The 18,684-nt window shown below is 42.5% G+C and overlaps 1 protein-coding gene and 1 long non-coding RNA gene across 3 annotated transcripts in view; one reads left to right on the top strand and one right to left on the bottom strand.

The window, feature by feature from the left end:
• Positions 1-18,684, top strand: part of ror1 (receptor tyrosine kinase-like orphan receptor 1) — a 292,100-nt gene that overhangs the window by 182,877 nt on the left and 90,539 nt on the right. The gene's annotated exons all lie outside the window — the stretch shown is intronic.
• LOC125484267 overlaps positions 15,280-18,684 on the bottom strand; it is a 39,043-nt gene continuing 35,638 nt past the window's right edge. Inside the window, exon 7 of the long non-coding RNA XR_007263105.1 lies at positions 15,280-16,500. This is a non-coding gene — a long non-coding RNA (uncharacterized LOC125484267). The remainder of the gene's footprint in view (positions 16,501-18,684) is intronic.

The raw sequence follows: 18,684 nt of genomic DNA on the forward strand, positions 1-18,684 counted from the left end.
CTACCTACTAGCCTCATCCCGCCCCCTTGACCTGTCCGTCCTCCCTGGACTGACCTATTCCCTCCCTAACTCCCCACCTACACTCACCTTTACTGGCTCCACCCCCGCCTCTTTGACCTGTCTGTCTCCTCTCCACCTATCTTCTCCTTTATCCATCTTCTATCCGCCTCCCCCTCTCTCCCTATTTATTTCAGAATCCCCTTCCCCTCCCCCATTTCTGAAGAAGGGTCTAGGCCCGAAACATCAGCCTTCCTGCTCCTCTGATGCTGCTTGGCCTGCTGTGTTCATCCAGCTCTACACCTTGTTATCTCAGAAAATAAGATGTTTTTTTCCAAAGAAATTCAATTTTATCATTCTTTAAATTCCAGACAACATTCATATTCTGCTCATAAGGAGGGGTAAGAGAGTATATTACACATACGTGCAATGGAACACAATTCTTTCACTGATTCAGGAAATGATTGTCAGATACAATTCCTGAATAGTGGAAATGCCTGTTTGAACTCTTCTAGGGCACTTGTTCAAGCATGGTTTGTTTATTCTCTTCTTGTCTATCATTGAAATTCTCTGATGCATTAAGATAATAGATTTTTTGGCATCAGATACAGCTATCATCACAGCAAACTCCCATCTAGGAGGTGATGCATTGAAATAGTTCGAACAGTTGGTTGGTTAGAAGTGCCCTGGAGCAAACAAATATTGAGCCAAATGCAAAACAACGACATACCAGTTTCAGCACCGAAGTTTCCTGGAGAAATATGCTGAACTTGCTAACATTGTGCAAATTACATTGTTAAGGAGTTTCTTGCAAAAGACTTTTTTTAAAAAATTCATTCATGAGATTTGGATGTTGCTGACTAGGCCAGTATTCATTATTCATCCCCAACTGCCCTGGAGAAGCTGGTGGTGAGTTGCCTTCTTGATCAGTTGTTGTCCTTGGTTTGTAGGGACATCCATAGAACTGTTAGAAAGGAGTTTCAGGATTTTGATCCAGAACCAGTGCTATATTTCTATCTCAGAATGGTGTTGGCTTGGTGGGAGACTTGACTATAGTAGTGTTCCCATACATCTGCTAGCCTTGACCTTCTAGATGGTGAAAGTTGAGAGCTTGGAAGATGTTGACAAAAAAAGGTGTAGGTGAGTATCTGCAGTGCTTCTTGCTTATTGTACAATGTGCAACAGTGTTGAAGGGAGTGAATGTTGAAAGTAGCAAATACAATGCCACTCAAGGAGGATACTTCATAAACACCGAAAGAACGGTGCATGCTGTAAATCAGGAACAAAAACAGAGGTTGCTGGAAAAGCTCAGGTCTGGCAGCATGTGTGAAGGAAAATCAGAATTAAAGTTTCGGGTCTGGTAACCCTTCCTCAGAACTTAGATGCTGCCAGAGCTACTGAGCTTTTCCAGCAACCTCTGCTTTCTTTTTTCCTGAAGGGGATACTTTGTAGTGGATGATTTGGAGTTTCTTGAGTGTTGCTTCAACTGCACACATCCACGTTTAGATGTTCTGCAATGACTTTCAGGCATAAGATGCATTAAACTATTTTTTAATAAATAGACTTTTCTAGTTCACAAGTGAATAAATACAGTTCACAAGTTTATTACCAAACCATAAGGAACAGCAAGGTCTCCAGTTCAGTCTGTGCTCCATTGTTAAGTCTACCAGAGGTAACGGTGGAGGTGAGTACAATGTTGTCATTTAAGTAACATTTGGACAGATACATGGATGGGACAGGTATGGCAGGATATGGAACAAATGCAGGCAAATGAAACAAGATTAATTGTGAGAACTGGGTGGCTTGGAACAGTTGGGCCGAAGGGCCTGTTTCCGTGCTGTAGACTCTATGACCTCTAAATCAGTGTCAGTGGAGAGACAATGGTGGAGCAGTATTGTTGTTGGATTAGTAATCCAGAGACCAGACAATGCTCTGTGGACTAGGATTTGAATTATACCGTGGCAGATGGGGGAAGTTTGAATTTTAAAAAATCTGGAAACTCCTTGTCAATTTATTCATCATCTGGTTCATTAATGTGCTTTAGAAAAATAAAGAATGGAGAAAGTATAGTCAGTCAGGGTCTTGTTCCTGAACACCATGCCAGTAATCTCTGTTGGAAATTGGTTATCTGTACAGCTCAGTATTGCACTGGATACTTCATGAGGTAGAGAAACAGTGAGCAAAGCAGGTCGGGTTGTTGAATATACTGAAGGCTGAGTTAGACAGATGTTTCATCTACGGGAAAGTCAATGGTTATGGAAGCCTGGTATGAACAAAGAACAAAGAAAATTACAGCACAGGAACAGGCCCTTCGCCCCTCCAAGCCTGTGCCAGTCCAGGACCTCTATCTAAACCTGTCGCCTATTTTCCAAGGATCTGTATCCCTCTGCTCCCCGCCCATTCATGTATTTGTCTAGATACATCTTAAATGACGCTATCGTGCCCACCTCTACCACCTCCGCTGGGAACGCATTCCAGGCACCCACCACCCTCTGCGTAAAGAACTTTCCACGCATATCTCCCTTAAACTTTTCCCCTCTCACCTTGAAATTGTGACCCCTAGTAATTGAGTCCCCCACTCTGGGAAAAACCTCCTTGTTATCCTCCCTGTCTATACCTCTCATAATTTTGTAGACCTTAATCAGGTCCCCCCTCAACCTCCGTCATTCTAATGTAATAATCCTAATGTACTCAACCTCTCTTCATAGTTCGTGCCCTCCATACCAGGCAAAATCCTGGTGAACCTCCTCTGCACCCTCTTCAAAGCATTCACATCCTTTTGGTAATGTGGCAACCAGAACTGTACGCAGTATTCCAAATGTGGTCAAACCAAAGTCCTATACAACTGCAACATGACCTGCCAACTCTTGTACTCAATAACCCGTCCAATGAATGAAAGCATGCCATATGCCTTCTTGACCACTCTATCGAACTGCGTAGCGACCTTCAGGGTACAATGGACCTGAACACCCAGATCTCTCTGTGCATCAATTTTCCCCGATCTTTTCCATTTACCACATAGTTCACTCTTGAATTGGATCTTCCAAAATGCCTCACCTGGCATTTGCCCGGATTGAACTCCATCTGCCATTTCTCCGCCCAACTCTCCAATCTATCTATATTCTGCTGCATTCTCCAACAGCCCTCTTCACTATCTGCTACTCCACCAAACTTAGTGTCATCCGCAAACTTGTTAATCAGACCATCTATACCTTCCTCCAGATCATTTATGTATATCACAAACAACAGTGGTCCCAACACGATCCCTATGGAACACCACTGGTCACAGTTCTTCATTTTGAGAAACTCCCTTCCACTACAACTCTCTGTCTCCTGTTGCCCAGCCAGTTCTCTATCCATCCAGCTAGTATACCCTGGACCCCATGCGACTTCACTTTCTCCATCAGCCTACCATGGGAACCTTATCAAACGCCTTACTGAAGTCCATGTATGTGACATCTACAGCTCTTCCCTCATCTATCAACTTTATCACTTCCATGAAGTGACCATGAAGGTTGCGTTAGATCAACCATGAAGTTATTGAATGGCAGAACAAGCTGGAGGACCAAATCAGTCACTCACGTTTTTATTTCTTATATTCTTAAGTGGATGTAGGAGACCATTGAACCATTATGTACAAATAAATATGCGCCTATAAAGCACTTTTCACATCTTCAGACTCTATCAAAGCTCCTTAAAACCAATGAAATATTTTTGATAGACTGGCAGCCTGTGACCAGCAGTGTGCCACATGGATTGGTGCTGGGTCCACTGTTATTTGTCTTTTATGTGACTGATTTGCATGAGAATTTAGGAGGTATGGTTAGTAAGTTTGCCAAGGTTGGTGATATAGTGGACAGTGAAGAAGGTTATCTCAGAATGCAGTGAGGTCTTGATCAACTGGGCCAGTGGGCTGAGGAATGGCAGATGGAGTTCAATTTAGATAAATGCAAGGTGTTGCATTTTGGTGGGTCAAACCAGGGTATTACTTATACCGTTAATGGTGGAGCCCTGGGGAGTGTTACAGAACAAAAATACATGTAGGGGTACAGGTTCATAGGTCCTTGAAAGAGGAGTCACATGTAGACGTAGTGATGAAGAAAGCTTTCAGCATGCTTACTTTCATCAGTCAGAGCATTGAGTATAGGAGTGGGGATGTCTTGTTGCAGCTGTACAAGACATTGGTGAGGCACATTTGGAGTATGGTGTGCAGTTCTCATAGTCCGACTATAGAAAGGATATTATGAAACTAGAAAAACTACAGAAAAGATTTACTAGGATTCCACCTGGACGGAAAGCTTGAGCTATAATGGGAGGCTGGATAGATTGAGACATTTTCCCTGGAGCTTAGGAGACCGAGGCATGACCTTATAGAGGTCTATAAAATCATGACAGGCGTAGATAGCCAACAGCTTTTCCCTATGGTATGGGCATCTAAAACTGAGGGCATGTGTTTAAGGTGAGAGGGGAGAGATACAAAAGGGTCCAGAGGGGCAATTTTTTCATACGGCATGTGGTGAGTGTCTGGAATGGGCTGCCAGAGGTAGTGGTGGAAGCAAGTACAATTTCAGCATTTAAGAAACATTTAGACAGCTACATGGATGGGTAAGGTTTGGAGAGATATGGACCAAACACAGGCAAAAGGGACGAGTTTAAATGTGAAAAATGGGCAGCATGGGCAAGTTGGGCCAAAGAGCTTGTTTCCATGCTGTAGACCTCTATGACTCCCTGAAGTGTAGTCACAGTTCCAGTATAATCAAATCAGGCAGTTTATTTGTGCATAGCAAGGTCTGAGAAATGCAATAGGATCCAACCATCAATTTGATTGGTGTTGGTGAAAGCTAAATATTGGTCCGTGAAAGAAGAATTCCCCTGATTTTTATTAATATGTGATTTTTCATATCCAATTTAACAGGCAGGTGGTGCCTTTGACATTGTAGTATTCCCTCAATGTTGCACTGATTTGTCTCGAGTATCTGCACAAGTGTCTGGAGTGAGATCTGAACCTTTGACCTTTTGAGCTAATGTTTGTTTTTTATTCAACGCCACTCCCAACCTTCAGATTCAGTATACCTTCTTATTCTAGGGGCGTACATATTTTCTAATCAACCTGTTCAGAGATGTTACTACGCACCTCTGAACAAGGTAGGACTTGAACCAAAGTCTCCTGGCTCAAAGGTAGGGACACTACTGCTGTACCAGAAGAGCCTTTTTTTCTAAAGGTGCAAGTGTATCCAGTTAATGCCCACCACCTGTTTATAATTAAATACTATTAATACCTAATTTGGCATTGAACACAACCCTGAACTTCAACATAACTCCCCTAATAATTACCTTCATCCATGGTTTACCTAACTTCACACTACTTTAAACCCAATTAACAGTCTTTGAGTAAACAAATATGCTCTGCAAGCCAAGGTGGAAATTAGTTCCATGAATGTGCACTGGTTTATGGTGGTTTCCTTTGGAATTATATTTTCACCAGTGGCACCATAACAGCAACAACATGCATTTATACAGTACCTTCATTGTATAGAATGTTCCCAAGGCGTTTCTCTGCATTATTAAACATTTGACCCAGACATCGACTAAATCTTTGGTCTCCTATGCTAAAATAGTAGGTTTTTAGAAGAACCGTAACAGAGGAGAAAGCAGTAGAAAGGCAAAGAATTTTAATGAGAGAATTCCAAAGGTTAGGACCTTGCAGCTGAAGGCAAGGCCACTAGCAATGGAGCAATAAAGAACTGCATTAGGTTTGAATCGGGGGAGTGCAGATATCCCAGTGTTGTAGAATTGGACGAAGTTGGAGATAGGAAGAGAGGTGATGATGGAGGTGGCTTCAGGTATGTCCAAGTAGCTTTGGCCCTGACACACTGGTTCAAGAACAATGATGTGGTACGTCTGTTTGGATGATCGTTTTCACCTCTGCTAAAACCCGCAACTCCAGTGAGCGCTCAGATGGATAAGTACAGAGACAGCACTGAATGAAACATCCCAGAAGAAAGAAACCAAATAAGAGGTGAACTGAAATTTCCTTTGTGGAAAAGCAGCAAAATTCTAATTTAAAAAGAAGTGATAGAGTTAGAAAAGTAAACAGTAGGTACCAGTTGTGATTGTTAATGAATGAGTTCCCTATAAAGAACAGAGATCTAATGAGGACCTAATGAGTAATGAAATTACTCCAGCCATGTCATGGAATTTGGTCCTGAATTAAACTTTGAGGGCTTTCATGAATCTGGAAGAACCTTGTAAAGACATATTGTGCATCTAGCATTTTATACGCCTCAGGTTCCAGAATCTTGCCACTAGATGCACAATGGGATGCAAACTAAAATCGGGCAGTATTCCTCCGATAAAGTATTAACTCTGTTTGAAGAGTATCTTTTATCTTGCTCGGCAAGGTGAAATACAAGAGAATTTAATATTTCATTATCAAACGTTAGCAGGGATCACTCCCACCCAAGGTTCAGCAGGGTTTAGATGGAGAGAAATCTGACCTTCTGTGAATCCTGTCTTTCTTCACTACAACATTGGTAGTTTGGTGGTAGAGTCTTCTGCCACCTTAGGCCCTGTTTCTGGAATTCTCTTCCTAAAGCACTCCAAATTTCTACTTCTCTTTCCTTTTAAAAATCTTCTCTTTCAGTCTCCTATTTCTTTCACTGTGACCTGGTATCTGTTTTCCTGACTTACTCCCACGTGAAGCACTTGAAACTGATTTTTTTTTACAAACATTAAAACTGCAATATTACACAAACTGCTATTGTTGAGTCAATAACATGCCTAACCCCAAAACTCACTTCTCCCGGCTGCACTGTTGTTATGATGGTGGCATTTGAGTGAAATAGTCAATTTAGAGTTCAGTGAAAATTCATGCAAGGGAGAAGGGGAGGGACATTGTGTTGTTTATGTTTGGATCAATGTTAATTCACTCTTTAATGGCTGAGAGAACATTAAATCAAATGTTCCATAATAAGTCTTCCTGATGTGTTCAGATTCTATCTGAAATCTTTACAAGAATTTAAGCAGTAGGAAAATCATTTTATCCAGCAAACCCCTTCTTTCCACCTAATCAGATGTGTACATTACCCTTGACAGAACTGAACTACGCTGAAAAAAAAAGTAGTGTCCCATGCTCAATTTCTGATCCATGACGAGTTAGCCAAGTCTCATTACGCTGACCTAAAGTGTGGGTAGAAAGGAAAAGCAAAGGTCAGCCACTTCAGGTCAGTGACCATCAAACTGACAGCCAGCTAACCCCATCTTTCTGAAAAGTGGATGTGATTTTTAGTGCAGATTTGGGCTTGTCTGTGATGTTGTCAAAGGTGACTAGCTTGCGGCCTACTTTGCAGACACGGAAGATAAATAATGGCTGATTGATGGCTTATTGTTTATGCAAACCTACTTCAAGAGAGACTACTATCTGAATACCTATTGTGCTAGACTCTATTCCAGAGATCTCCTTGTCATCCACCACCCTCTCATGAATTTGAATTGAATCATTTATCGTCACGCGTATTCAATAAAAATACAGCAAAAAACTTATACTGTTGCCATGAACCAGCGCCACTCTCATTAACTTAAAAATAAAATTAAAAAACACAATAATTTAAAGAGAGTCCAAATTTTTCTTCTCTGTTGCTCCAGTCCTGCACTGGGCTTCTTTAGCCCATTCCACTCTGCCACCAGAGTGCCACCCTGGGCTTCCCCAGCCCACACCATACCACCGCTGCCAGAGTGCCGCTTCAGGGTTCACAGGCCAGCCATCTCTGTAGCCACACTCTTTCAGCTCTTCCAAAATGTTACTGCATGTATCCAAAGATGTATGTCATCCCTCTGCTGGCTGACCAATGTTGACTGATGAACCAACAACATTGTGATCTTAAAATGCTTATTTTAATGCCTATTTTAAAATGGCGGAGGCAAAGGCCTCGTCGTATTATCGCCAGACTATTAATTCAGAAGTTCACTTAAGGTTCAAATCCTGACACAGCAGATGGTGGAATTTGAATTCAATAAAATGAAAATCTCAAATTAAAAATCTTCTGATGACCATGAAACCATTGTCAATTGTCGGAAAAAACCCATCTGGCTCACCGATGTCCTTCAGGGCAGGAAGTCTGCCATCCTCACCTGGTCTGGCCTACATGTGACTCTAGACCCACAACACTGTGGTTGACTCTTATTTGCCCTCTGAAATGGCTTAGCAAGCCACTTTGTTGAGAGTTCATAGTGATTGATACAACTAAGAAAATGAAACTAGATGGATCATCTGGCATTGACCTAGGCACTGGAAAAGACAACAGCAAAAACAGTCCTGTTGACCCAAACATCTGGAGGCTAGCACCAAAATGAGGAGAGCTGTCTCACAGACTAGCCAAGCAACAGCCTGGCATAGTCAGTCATGCTCAAGGAATCATGACAGTGTTGGTATGAGTGACCACCACATAGTCCGAGTGGAGACAAAGTCCTGCCTTCTCTTGAGATTTCAAACAAATCTAGCAAATCAAGACTGGGCATCTGCAAGGCGCTGTGGGTCATCAACAGCAGCAGAATTGTACTCCAGCACAATCAGAAACCTCATGGCCCGGCATATCCCTCACTCAATCATTACCATGAAGCCAGAGGATCAACCCAGTTCAATGGAGAGTGCAGGAGGGCACATCAGTAGCAACACGAGGCATACTAAAAACAGGACCACTTGCATGCCAAACAGCATAAGCAGCAAGTGATAGACAGAGCTAAGCGATCCAATAACCAACAGATCAGATCTAAGCTCTGATCAGTCCTGCCACATCCAGTCGTGAATGGTGGTGGACAATTAAACAACTCACTGGAGAAGGAGGCTGCACAAGTATTCCCATCCTCAATGATGGAAGAGCCCAGCACATCAGTGCAAAAGATAAGGCTGAAGCATTTACAGCAATCTCCAGCTAAAAGTGCCAAGTCGATGATCCCTGACAACATTCCGGCAATGGTACCAAAGACTTGTGCTCCAGAACTTGCAGCTCCCCTAGCCAAGCTGTTCCAGTACAGTTACAACACTGACATCTACATGATAATCTTGAAAATTGTCTGTGTGTGTCCCATATACAAAAAAGACAAACCCCAACCTGGTCAATTACCACCCCATCAGTCTACTCTCGATCATCAGGAAAGTGATGGAAGTTGCTATCAAGCAGCACCTGCTCAGCAATAACCTGCTCAGTGACGCCCAGTTTGGGTTCCGCCAGGGCCACTCAGCTCCTGATCTCATTACAGCCGCCGTTCAAACATGGACAAAACAGCTGAATTCCAGAGGTGAGGTGAGAGCGACAGCCCTCGACATCAAGGTTGCATTTGACCAAGTGTGGCATCAAGGAGCCCGATCAAAACTGGAATCAACGGGTATCAGGGGAAAAACTCTACAATCATTGCATACCTGACGTAAATGAAGATGCTCGTCATTGTTGGAGGTTAGTCATCCTCGGCTCCAGGACATCTCTGCAGGATTTCCTCAGGGTGGTGTTCTAGAACCAACCATCTTCAGCTGCTTCATCAATGATCTTCCCTCCATCATAAGGTCAGAAGTGGGGATGTTTGCTGATGATTACACAATGTTCAGCACCATTTGCAAATCCTAATACTGAAGGAATCCATGTTCAAATGCAACAAGATCTGGACAATATCCAGGCTTGGGCTGACAAGTGGCAAGGAATATTTGCACCACAGAGATACTAGGCTGTGACCATCACCAATAAGAGACAATCTAACCACCATCCCTTGACATTTAATGGTGTTACCATCACTGAATCCCCCACTATCAACATCCTGGGGGTTATCATTGACCAGAAACTGAACTGGGCTCGCCACATAAACACAGTGGCTACAAGAGCGGGTTTGATGCTAGGAATACTGTAGCAAGTCACCTCCTGACTCCCCAAAGCCTGTCCACCATCTACAAGGCATGAGTCAGGAGTGTGATGGAGTACTCCCCACTTGCCTGGATGGGTGCATCTTCAACAACACTTGAGAAGCTTGACACCATTGAGGACAAAGCAGCCCGCTTGATTAGCACCACATCCACAAACATCCACTCCCTCCACCACTGACACTCAGTAGCAGCAGTGTGTATTGTCTACAAGATGCACTGTAGAAATTCATCAAGGGCCCTTAGACATCTTCCAAATCCGTGACCACTTCCATCTAGAAGGACAAGGATGGCAGATACAAGAGAACACCACAATCTACAAGTTCCTTTTCAAGCCACTCCCCACCCTGACTTGGAAATAAATTGCTGTTTCTTCACTTCACTGGGTCAAAGTCCTGGAAATCCCTCCCTGAGGGCATTGTGGATCAACCCACAGCACTTGGCCTACAGTTGTTCAACAGGCAGCTCACCACCATTTTCAAGGGCAACTAGGGATGGGCAATAAATGCTGGCCCTGCCAACGATGCTCACATCCCACAAGTGAATAGAAAAGTTCTTATGTTTGAATTTCACGAAAGCATCTTCTCACATTATTCTTGTGATTTTCTCCAGCCTTCCAACCCTCCAAAGATTCTATTTCCCTTTCCTTGACCCCCCACCCCATTCAGCCAACTTTGGTGACCTTGCCTTCAACCATCTTCCCGCTCAGCTCTGAAACTCTCAGTCAGTCTTGGTCTCTTCACCTGTCTCATCCTTAATGATCATCCTTAAAACTTGTATCTTTGACGAAGTGTTTAGTTGTCTGTCCTAATATTCCCCTCTGACACGCTGTCAACGTTTGACTTGGTAGGCATCAGTGAAATATCTTGGTGTTTTATTGCTTTTGAGGGGCTATTCCGTGGCAGCAATGTCAAGTTGGCTGTACTCTTGTCCCAGGATTTGAAAGTAGCTGAGTTTAAGCCCCACTTTATAAACGTGACCAGATACTTCAGGCTGACCTTCCCAGTGCAATGCTGCACTGTTTGGCAATGCAGCTTCCAGCTGAGATATTGGACCAAGGGTGCCCTCTGCCCTCTTGTGGGTCTAAAAGGTCCAGTGACCACTAATTAAAAATGTTCTCTGCAGAGTCTTAAGTCAATACTTATCACCAAAAAATCTGCCCGTTATCATATTGCTGTTTATGTGACCTTGCTGTGTGCAGTTTGGTTGCACTTCAGAAATATGCCATTGGCTGAAAGTTCCTTGGATGAAATGAAGACTTGAATGATGTTATATAAATTCTTCGTAAATGTGAATTTATTTTTAAATCAGATAGCTGGCCTGTCATCTCTAAAAGAGATTTTGATTGCAGTTTTCTGAATGGTGATCATTGATTAATTCCATGAATATTCTAATGATCAAAACATGCAAAATCTTTGAGCAGCTATTTACATTAACTGCATATGCATAATAAATGAGCATCACTTGAGTAATATTTTAAATCAACACTGTAGTATGAATGTCAATGCAGAATTCTTGATTTGCCTGGTAAATCCAAAAGGAATGCTACAGAATTTCTATACATCATGATTTGTGGACGACACTCAGCTATTTTCTACTGGATGTAATTTATCCATCAATATACTCTTGAGGAAGTTTCATTGTTTTAATATTCCTATTGCCTGCTTAAGTGTAGTAAATCAACCATTAGTCCTCAGCCAGTTTATTTGCTGTAACAGTTTGTTTAATGCTCTTTTGGCATGAGACGCCCATTTTCCTCAATAGTAAATAATCAGAAAAATGGGAAGGAGTACATAATCCTAATGAAAATAACAAGAGCTACTGACTTTGATGAGCTGTCTCCTGTGTCAATACAACAAGCTTCCTGGATACCAGTAGTTTTCAAACACATCACTTCGAAAATGTGTGTCATCAAGTTACGATGTGGAGGGACTGGTGGTGGATTGAGTGGACAAAGTCAGAAGTCACACAAAACCTGATGAAGGGGCTATGCTCCAAAAGCTTGTGATTTCAAATAAACCTGCTGGAATATAACCTGGTATCGTGTGATTTCTGAGCAAGTTTTTAAAATCAGGGTGAAGTCACAGTTAAACTCGAGCCTTGTAAAATGTTCACACATGAATATTTTATAGTGCGAGTTACTGGATGCTTATCAGGAGCAGGAATCCAGCAGTCCTGAGGCCAACTAATATTAAAATTGCTGTTGCAACTGAAGTTAGGTAGATCATGGAAGACTCAATTGCTGCGAAAGAATTTAAATAGTCACTCATCCTTCATTGCCTACAAGAAAGTGGTGGTAAGCTGCTGCCTTGACCTGCTGCAGTTCCTGTGGTGTAGGGAACATCCACAATCTTGATAGAACGTGGGACCTCCTGGCCTGTATAGCACCTGGTACCGTTACAAAGCAAGCTATTAGACAAACTATTTTAGTCAGTTATAGTTCCCCTCCATTTTCCAAAATCATATTTCTCTATTGAAGATTCCAGCCCACACTGTAGTTCGTCTTGTGACAGAGAAGATACACAGGCTGTGTGGTTTAACAATTTATCATTTCTGCTCAGAGTATACCACTTCAGCTCATAAGAACTTCCTGCTCTCATTTAGGCTGGATTTCAGAGAATAATAATGGCCCCATCCATTGGCCAGAAAGTCAGGACCATTCTACCTCAGCTGGTCGTGGAAGCTCTCACTGCATTTGCAGTCCCTATGTGTTAACTACCTACAGTCAGGGCTTCTGATTGCTTAAGGGATGAAGTCCTTTCTTCAAGAGCTATCAACCAGCAATTCTTCAATCCCAGCCAGCAGTGTTACCCAGCCTCAGAATGAAGATGAGGTGCTGGCATTCACCAGGCCCAGTTAGGTAGGCCTTACCAGCATGGTGATGGTTTAGTGACAGCACACCCTAATCCCAGAAGAAGGTAAAAACCAAAATAACTGCAGGTACTGTAAATCAGAGACAAAAATAGAAATTGCTGGAAAAGCTCAGCAGGTCTGGCAGCATCTATGGAGAGAAATCAAAGTTAACATTTTCAGGTTGAACGACCCTTCCTCAGACTAGATCTGAAAACGTTAACTTTGATTTCTCTCCATAGATGCTACCAGACCTGCTGAACTTTTCTAGTGATTTCTATTTTTGCCCCGTAAGGTGGTGCCTGGTATTGTACAATGGCATAGATTCCAGATCAGACAGGCCTATCCCTATAAAAGGTATTAAGGTACCTGCTTCTTTGGATCCTTGCCTCACCTACAGCCTCTCTCCCAGTCCTGGAGTCAAGGAGAGAGTGTTCACTCAGTCAACTGACTGTATCCAATGTACAGTAACATAAGTAAGCACAGACCCCGGTCTATGGCAAAACAAAGAACTGTGGATGCTGGAAATCTGAAGCAAAAAAAGAAATTGCTGAAGAAATTTAACAGGTCAGTGGAGAGAAAGCAGAGTTGATATTTCAGTCTGGTGACCCTTCTTCATAACAAAACAGACCTAGGGATTCACTCTATCCGAACTGTCTATACCTGACATGTGCTTCCTTCTTTTTCTTGACCAGAGCCTCAATTTGTCTCGTCAACTGACACCTCAGTCACTCGCCCTTATTTCCCAACAGAACGTCAAGTTTTGCTCCTTCTCGAGTAGGTACATCCAAATATTCAATAAGAAAGTTTTACACATTTAACAAATTCCTCCCCATCCAAGCCCTTAACACTATGACAGTCTCAGTCTATGTTTGGAAAATTAAAATCCTCTACCATTACAACCCTATTATTCTTACAAATATCTGAGATCTCCCTATATATTTGCCCCTTAATTTCCCACTGACAATTGTGGGGGGCTATTACTATAATCCCAACAAGGTGATCACCCTTTTCTTATTTCTTAGTTCCACCCATATAATTTAACTGGACGATCCCCCAGGAATATCCTCCCCAAGTACAGCCATAATGCTGTCCCTAACCAAAAATGCACTCCCCCTCCTTCTGTTGCTTCCCTTTCTATCCTTCCTATGGCATCCATATTCTGAAATATTAAGCTGCCAGTCCTGTCCATCCCTGAATCTGCCCTTTCTCTAACTCTCGATTCCCCTACAGAACAAGGCTCTCTATCTCAGCCTTAAACACGCACAAGGACTCTGCCCCCAGATCTCTTTGTGGCAAGGAGCTCCAAAGACACTCAACCCTCAGAAGAAATTCCTCCTTGTCTTAACCTTAAATTGGCACCCCTTTATTCTGAGATTATGCCTTCAGGCCTGAGACTCCCCCACGAGGGGGAAGCGTCCTCTCAGCAGTTGCCCTGTCAAGCCCCTTAAGAATCTTGTATGTTTGAACAGATGGGATGATTATCTCTACCTTCCCACAGCAGGGTGGCTGAGGTAGGAGGTGGGAGTTGGAAGTGAAAGCTATGATGGGGATGCTGTCCTCCTGCCATGCCAGGCCTGCTCCTGGGCAACTGACAATAGAATTCTGGCTCTTCTAGCTTCTCAATCCTGCACTCACTTTTCTATTGACAAGCAGCAGGTCTACATTTGGCACAACTGTGCCACTCCCTTCCCAGCAAAGGCAAGTCACATAATCAGTGCTGAATCCCTGTTGCAAAGCTGTAATGTATATAATGACAAGTTCTCCCCTTTCCTTTACATCACAGATTATTTTCAATCACCCTGTTCAAATGTTGTGACATACCTCTGGAGCAGGTGGGACTCGAACCCAGACTTCCTGGCTGACAAATGAATGCTGTTTAATCAGTTCCTTGCATCATTAGTCGTTAACTCTTGACCCCAACAAGCAACACAATCTGGACTTCAGTAGCAGTGCTATTAACCAGAAAATGGTGAGCGTAATCTGAAGACGGTGTTTTCCCCAGTTCCTTGCAGGCAGCAGTGTTGACCATTCAGCTAAGGTATCATATGTTTGGTTATGGCTTTCTTGGACAGTGGATAAAATCCAGGGGCCAGATTGGAAGATACGAATTGTAATTTAGTGCTATTGTGATGGAGTGCAATCCTACCTTTGCCCTTGGGGGCTGAAGTAGAATATCCATTTTTATCTTCACTTATCTAGGAGTGTGAATACACCTTCTGTTGGCCTGGCTGGGATAAATTAACTTGACATAGTAGGTTCAGAACTGAACCCTTATCCTCTCAGATCTTTTGAACTCAGATGAAAAGATAAATTCTGAGCAATTAGGATGATTTCCTACTCCTTTTTTTTAAATGCAGTTCAGGCATCTGAACATTGAGGTGAAGAAAAACAATGGAGCACATTGAGATCTTTTGCAAAATACATCAGGCCCCAAAGGATGGTGCTGACACACCAGAGCAGTTCCAGAAGTAAATAATTTATCATTTATTTCTGCATTTAACTCGAGCAATCAGGAAGCTGGTCCCTGGCTGCTTCAAACAAAACACCGAACAGACATTAGACCCTTCACTGCCATTTAGCAGCTACTTAGCAGTTTAACACGTAATTCATAGTGAAGAGCACGAATTGATCAATAGCCAAATATAATCCAGCCTAATACCAAGACAAGTGCAAAAATCCTATCGTTTTTACAGATTAGTGGTTTAGTTAACATTTCACTCTTCACCCATTTGGAGTGGCTGGTTTTAACCATTAATTTGAGTAATGTCAGGGGATGGTTGTTGGATATATTTACTTCCATTCACTGTAAGGAATGTCATTAACTGTCAGCACGCTTAGAATGTGTTCTCACTGCGGTTCTTTTGACATGTTGCTAACTGTTTTATATAAACTGTCTACAGATGTAAAAGACAAACTATTTATTTTAATTCTTTGTGAATAAGAGAGAAACTCTCAGTTCCACTGATGACTCAGCTGTTCACAGTAGTTAGTAGTTGAGCCACACAGGCCCACGTTTAATTTCTGGTCAATACACAATCAACTGACTCCAGTAGGAGTTGCAGATGACATCACAGATTGGGGTAACTTTAACCTATGGGAGTCACATGGAATCAAGTGGAATACCAGTTTGACACACCATCCAAAACCATTCCATCATGAAATTGACAAGAGTAAAATCTGGCTGAATGTTAAATTATCTCCGTACATGATCCATTTCTCAATGGACAGGTTAGGTTTAACTCGCCACATTTAATCTACCTATCTCCATTATTTTCTCATTATGCCCAGAAGTGGTGATGCATGGTAAGCTTCTGAGAGTGTAGAACTGGATGGTGCAAGTTTAACATTGCAAGGCTTGAAATTAGAAGAGGGCAGCATGGTGGCTCAGTGGTTCAATTCTGCCCTTGAGCGACTGTTTGTATGGAGTTTGAATGTTCTCTCCATGTCTGTGTGGGTTTCTTCCAAGTGTTCCGGTTTCCTCCCACAGTCCAAAGATGTGCAGTTTAGGTGGATTGGCCATGCTAAATTGCCCATAGTGTCCAGGATGTACGGGCTAGGTGGATTAGCCGTGGGAAATGCAGTGTTACAGTGATGGGGTGGGATTGTCTTCAGAGCATCAGTATTGATTCGATGGGCCAAATAGCCTGCTTCCATGCTGTAGGGATTCTATGATAATGTTATCTCTCTCCAGATGTGTAATGGAATCCTCGATAAAGCAATTCATTCCATGTATGTTTAATCTTCTGGAAACAAAAAAAATGGAGGAAGTAGGTTATAATGGAAACGAAGATGAGAATGTGAATGAAGAATAAAGATGGCAGAATACAATGTGCCGTAGGTTCTGCTGGAACTATGGAAGCAGAGTGTCGTACGCTATAAGTTTACATGGAATTTCTGGAGATTTGCTTCTAAACGCATTAGAATCTTTGGGAGATAACGTTGGACTCCACTTGTATTGCTGATGAGTTGAATGGCTTTGAGTGACCAGTTCTGAGGAAGAGTCATATCAGACTGGAAACTTTAACTCTCGGCTGAATCTTACACCCTTGTTTGGCTAAGTCCACGTTGTGTTGAGATTCTGGAGGGTTTGTCACTGTATCTTACCAAAGGCACCTCAATAATTACTTAATATATCCGTGTGTCATTTCTCATGTCTGAATTGCATCTCATTTCACCATAAGCTGTTCCTGGACCAACTTGCCACTCAGCCCACTCGGGTATTAGATTATAAATTGAGAGATCCAGATGATGCCCTGGGGACTTGGGTTTGAATCCTGCCGTGGCAGATGGTGAAATTTGAATTCAGTACTAGTCTAGAATGAAGAGTCCAATGATGACCATGAATCCATTGCTGATTGTCAGAAAAAAAAACCCTATCTGGCTCACTGATGTCCTTTAGGCGATATAACTACCATCTTTACCTGGTGTGGCCTACATGTGACTCTCAAACTATCCTCTGGGCCATTAAGGGTGGGCAATAAATGCTGGCCTAGCCAGTGAATTAAAACAAAACAGAATTCACTACCACCATTAAGGGCTTTCAGACCAGAGTGGTCCCACACAGTTCCTGATATTTGCTCCTGACATGGCAGATAGGGGGAGAATCGGTGCCAGACTATGCCCACAGGATCCTGGAGTTCCTGCTGGACAGGGTGGTGCCCAGGCAGGGCTTCCTCTTCCCCCAGGACTAGTAATAAAGGCCACAGCATCAGACTTTGCCAGGCTGGTCTGAGGTTGGCATCTGGGATTAAGCAATCTTTAGGTCTCTGGAGGAATGCACTCTGGTTCAGTTTTTAATTCCAGATTTCCAACATCCACAATATTTTACTTTTCTTTGAATGATGCTTTTGTTTGGAAAAGGCTCCAGTAAATCAAATGGAAACATCAACAGGAAGTAGTCAGGCACGGGGTTAACAAACAGGTAAGCTCCTTTTTATCCTGAATGTCATTGGTGACACAGCAATGGCACATGCATTAGAAATGCAGCTTGTCAGTGGAAATGGCAACAGTCCTGGAACAAAGATGGATGCCCATGTATTCACAGTGCAGTGTGAAATCAAATCCTTGAGTGCTGGCTCACTGGAAAGATTGGACATTTCATCTACTACTGCAATGTTCATTTTTAAAAAAAAAACATTACAAACTGTAGGACTTTGGAAGAAGTCCTAAGGAGGTTGGTTTGTGTGGAGAAATGTCTCCCTGACTTTATAGAGACCCTCTCCCATGCCCTAGTTGATGTAATTACTGATCCATACAGAGCTGGCTTTTGGCCTGCTCATATGGGAGTGATCTCCAATCAGATTAATGCAATCTGTGCATTTAATAAAATATTTCCGGTCCAATAACCCACCCCCACCATCAAACTCAACGTGCAATCTGATCTCCAAAGGGAAAAAGTCTCCGGAAATCTTGGAAAGTGTCATAAACCGTGACGGACCTCTGAAAATTCCTGGGGCGGTGAGGGGGATGTAGTGGACTGTCTGTGTCACAGGGCACAGGAGGCTGTCTTTCTAACAGAAAGAAACTCATCACAGCAAACAGATTGTGTAACACATTGTCCATGGTATCCACACATAGACTTCACATCATAGTGAGAAAGTTAGTGTCACATCACTGACCCTGTCTGTGCATACGGGGTGACTGGCAGCCATTTTAATGGCCATGTTAGTGTTCAAGCCACTTTCTTTGGACAAAGTAATACCATTCATTTCAAATTGTACATTGTAATTATGGAAAGCATTCAGTGATGTAAACAAGTGTATTTGGTATTCTTCTTGACCATTCTATTTTATCTAAAATCTTTCCTTTTGCCTGTTAGGTTTTTGCAAGTTTCTGTGCTGTTTGTAAGCTATTTTATTTCTTTATTTGTACCCAGGACTAAGACTGTCTAAGGGAGTGTTTTGGAAGGAGAGGGAGGTTACTAAGCA

This window comes from Rhincodon typus, chromosome 10 (genome assembly GCF_021869965.1).
Source record: "Rhincodon typus isolate 14 chromosome 10, sRhiTyp1.1, whole genome shotgun sequence".
NCBI classification, from domain to species: domain Eukaryota; kingdom Metazoa; phylum Chordata; class Chondrichthyes; order Orectolobiformes; family Rhincodontidae; genus Rhincodon; species Rhincodon typus.